The 4,918-nt window shown below is 38.1% G+C and overlaps 1 non-coding gene across 1 annotated transcript; it reads right to left on the bottom strand.

The window, feature by feature from the left end:
* Positions 1-4,428: 4,428 nt before the first annotated feature.
* LOC127492527 (U6 spliceosomal RNA) lies at positions 4,429-4,533 on the bottom strand. The gene has a single exon (XR_007922042.1). It is a non-coding gene; the product is annotated as a U6 spliceosomal RNA (small nuclear RNA).
* Positions 4,534-4,918: the final 385 nt, after the last annotated feature.

The following is a 4,918-nucleotide window of genomic DNA, read 5'->3' as shown; positions in this document are numbered from 1 at the left end:
TGCCTGGGAAAGCAGTAAAAGATGGCCCAGATACTTGGGCCCCTGCATCCACGTGGGAGACCTGGATGAAGCTCCTGGCTCCTGGCTTCAGGCTGGCCTCACCCAGCCATTACAGCCATTTGGGGAGTGAATCAGCAGATAGAAGATCAATCTTTCTCTCTCTCTCTCTCTCTCTCTTTCTCTCTCTCTCTCTCTCTGTATCTCTTTCTACCTTTCAAATAAATAAATAAATCTTAGAAAAAGAAGCAGAACCAAGACTCAAACCTGGCACTTCAATATGGAATGGCGTACATGCCAAGCAATGACTTAACCACTGAACTAAATGCCCAACTTACATAAATTCTTTCTGGGTTCATTTCCTTAAAAGTTTTTATTCTATAATTCTGTAATTTCCCTTGTTATTCATTCTATAAGTATGTATGCATGGAAAAATTTAGAAGGTTTTATAAAACTTATTTATAAATTGATTGATAGTTTGGCTGGGTATAGAATTCTAGATTCAAAATTACTTGGTCTTAGCACTTTGAAAATATTGTTTAATTTGCCTCTTGCCTCTACTTTTGCTGCTGAGAACTGTGATTTGTATTGGGATCTGTTTGCTCATAAACAGTCCTTTTTATCTCTTGATAAGTAATAGTACTTTTTCGCTCTTTCATATTTTGACATGTCACTGGAATGTAATTATGATTTGTTATTGTTCCATGGTAGTTTGTTCTGCTAAACACTTGGTGTGACCTATCAATCTGAAGAGTAACTCCTTCAGATTTAACATCTTTAACATTCACTGTATTGCTCAATGAACTACTGACACTTACACCAGGATTAAGACAGAAATATCAAAGACAATCTCAAAGAATAAAGTTGAAAAATTTATGCCACCAGATTTTAAGAATCACTATAACAAATAACTCAGTATGTTATTTATGCAAGAGTAAGCAAACAGGCTAATGAAGCAAAGTAGAGTCCATAAACAGACTCACTACGATTTTCAATAAAAGGTCCAGAGACTCAATATGCAAACATGCTTTTCAGTAAGTGTTACTGCAGCTCTGAGGCTGTCCGGTGGAGCTGGGTAACTGTTGGCTGCTCAGACATTGGTAGAATGTCTTGTGCAAGCAGGCTGCCAATGGTGACCAGGAGGTTTGCTCTAAGACTTATTCTCACCTCTCCCTACTGTTAACATCCTGTTCTGCATATGAGCCTGTAGTTTTGACAACATCTTCAAGATAGTTGCAATCTACCACCCAAAACTAGCAGCAGGGGGCCTGGGTCCACCAAAGAGGAAGCTGGCTCTTAGCAAATCCCATTTAGGTTATCTCCAAGAGACCCCCGCTATGTCCATGAGCCCCAGGCCAATGAGCATACATCATGTGAAATCCCCATCTAATAGGTGCCCCTACAGAAGGACCCCATACAAACACAGCAAGACCTTAAAAACCCGGTACACTTTCTGAAAACCAGTGTCCTATCTAGGGCACTCTTTCTCAGCTACTCTGGGCCAATGACGTTTTTTCTGTCGCTTTGCAAAACAGAAAATAAAAGTATCTGCTTCTTTGTAACTTGTTTCCCAGCTTCTTATTTCTATATTAACCCAAGAAGAATCCAGGAAATTGGCTCCAGTACCCACCCACCCCCTGCCACTGGTGACAAGCACAGGGATATTTACACACATACACAGACACACACACACACAACAGCTAAGAGGCCCCTGCATCATATCATAAACAAAGTTAATTTGAAATGGGTCAAAGATGTAATTTCAAAGATAACAAAGCTTCTAAAACAAAACAATGATTGTTTCCTACTTTGATCACCGTACTATAGTTTTGTAAGGTATTAAAATTATGGCCGGTGCCACGGCTCACTAGGCTAATCCTCCACCTTGCGGCACAGGCACACTGGGTTCTAGTCCCAGTTGGGGCGCCAGATTCTGTCCTGGTTGCCCCTCTTCCAGGCCATCTCTCTGCTGTGGCCAGGGAATGCAGTGAAGGATGGCCCAAGTGCTTGGGCCCTGCACTCCATGGGAGACCAGATGAGTACCTGGCTCCTGCCATCGGATCAGTGCGGTGTGCCGGCTGCAGTGCGCCAGCCGCGGCGGCCATTGGAGGGTGAACCAAAGGCAAAGGAAGACCTTTCTCTCTGTCTTTCTCTCTCACTGTCCACTCTGCCTGTCAAAAATAAATAAATAAATAAATAAATAAATAAATAAAAATTAGGGGAAGCTACACGAGTATAGATAAATTCCCTGTACTATTTTTGCAACTTTTATGTAAATCTAATACTACTTTTACATAAAACAAGCATGCCATAACTTCATAATTTTGAAATAGGCAAAAATTACTTAAATAATAAAAATTGCTGACCATAAAAGAAAAGATTGATAAATTTGATTCCATTAAAACTAAAAGCTGCTCACCAGAATATACCACAAAGAAAATGAAGACAGGCTATCAACTAGAGGAAGGTGTTTGTAATCCCATAGGTAAGAAAGGATACATACACAGAATATATAAAGTACCCCCACAAATCAATAAGAGAAAAAATACAACTAAGTTTAGAAATAGGTTTGACATCATAAAATAGAAAATAATTGGCCAATATGTGTATGACCATCATGTGCTCAGCATCAATAGTCATCAGGGAAATGACTAAAACAGCACGAGATCTCACTACACACCCGCTGGAGTGGCTGACATCAAGAAGAGTGGCATCACCCAGTGCTGGGAAGCATGTGCAAGAAGTGAAACCCCACGAAGTTAACACTGGAACTTCAATGGGGTTAGTTCTTTGGAAGACTGTTTGGCAGGACCTTGTATTCCAAAAAAAAAAAAAAAAAAAAACCAAAAAACCACCCTTAATTATCTAGACAAATAGATAAGAAATAGATAGACAAGAATGCTCATAGCAGCTTTATTCATAAAAGGTAAAATTGGAAAAGCTCAAATATCCATCAACAAATTGTGACATATTCACACAACAGCATGACAAATCCCCAAAATGAAAAGCTGGACCAACTGAAAATAAATTAATGTTAAGAGTGTTGTTCCTTGACTTATATAATAATGGTGTGACATCCCAATAAACCCATCCTAAGTTGAAAATATCCCAATCTGAAATGCACTGAATACACCTAACCTGCCAAACACGGCAGAGTGTCGGTTGTTCACCCTTGTGAGTCAGTGGCTGACTGGGCGCTATACTTGCTGCCACTGCCCAGGAGCACAAGATGGATGGTACCACATACTGATAGCCTGAGAAAAGATCAAGATTCCAAGGGATGTTTCTACTGAATGTGTATTGCTTTTGCATCATCACAAAGCTGAAACATTTTAAGTCAGGGGAAATCTGTATATAGCAAATCCTAGGGAATCCGACAAGACAAAACCAGAAAACTTTATCAGCGTGAATAAGTGAGCTCAGTAAAACCGCAGGACACAAATCAATATAAAAATCTATTGCATTTCTATACACTAGCAATAAACAATGAAAAATGAAATTAAGAGTCAATTCCATATGCAATACCATCAAAGGAATAAAATATGTAAGAATAAATTTCACAAAGTTAAGTATAAGATTTGCAACTAAAGGCTACAGAATATTTCTGAAAGACATTAAAGATCAAAATAAATGGAAAGATGCCCAGGTTCACAGATCAGAGGCTGTAATACTGTTAAGACGGCAGTGCTCATCAATTTGACCCACAGATTCAATGCAATCCCTATCAGAATCCCAGGATTGTTGCTTAAATAGATGAGCTGATTCTAAAATTCATACAGGGATGGAAGAGACCCAGAATACACAAAATCATGTTTAAAAAGAAGAACAGATTTAGAGGACTCACTGAACAATTTAAAAACTTACTGCAAAGCCACAGTAACCAAGACTGTGTGATGCTGACATGGAGAGAATACAGAGATCAATGGAAAAGAATTTCAAATCCAGAAATCAATCCATATACTTATGGTCAATTGTTTTTCTGAAAGGGTGCTACGACCACTCAATGGGAGAAAGTGCATTCTCTTCCACAAATGATGTGGGACAACTGGATGCTAACACACAAAATGATAAAGCTGAATCCTAATTTTAAGCCAAGCTCAGAAAAATTAGCTCATAATGGATTAAATACCTAAATGTAAAAACTAAAATTTAAAAACCCTAAAATTATAAAACTATTATAAGGATATACAGACGCAAATTTTCATGACCTTAGATTAGTCAATAGTTTCTTAGATCTTATACCTAAAGCACACACACACACACACACACACAAGAAAAAACAGATACACTGGATTTTACCAGACTGAATTTCTGTGTGTGTGTGTGCAAGACATTATCAAGAAAATGATCAAGATCTACAAAATGAAAGGATGTTTTTATAAATCATATATCCTACACAAGACTTATATCTAGAATATATACATAGAGTTTTAAAATATAGAATGCTTCATGAATTTGTGTATCATCCTTACACAGGGGCCATGCTAATCTTCTCTATCATTCCAAGTTTAGTGTATGTGCTGCAGAGGCAGGCACTGAAATGTATTTTTAAAATTCATACAACTCAACAATAAAAGAAAAACAACCCAATTTAATAATGGGTAAAGGGTCTGAACAGACGTTTCTCCAAAGATGGCCAATAGGCACATGAAAAGATGCTCAACATAATTAATCCTTAGGGAACTGCAAATCAAAACCACAATGAGTCACCACATCACATCTACTTAGGATGGATGTAATTTTTAAAAAGACAATTAACCAATGCTGTCAAGGATGTGTAGAAGGTGGCCCCTCATGCACTGCTCAGGAATGTAAAGTGGGCAGCTGCTAACAGAACAAAGTTTGATATTTCCTCAAAATTTACATGCAAAGTCATCACATGACATGGCAATTGGACTTCTAGTTCTATATCCAAGAGCAA

This window comes from Oryctolagus cuniculus, chromosome 10 (genome assembly GCF_964237555.1).
Source record: "Oryctolagus cuniculus chromosome 10, mOryCun1.1, whole genome shotgun sequence".
In the NCBI taxonomy this organism is placed as follows: Eukaryota; Metazoa; Chordata; class Mammalia; order Lagomorpha; family Leporidae; genus Oryctolagus; species Oryctolagus cuniculus.
The sequence above is the reverse complement of the archived record's forward strand: the minus strand, read 5'-3'. Positions and strand labels throughout refer to the sequence as shown.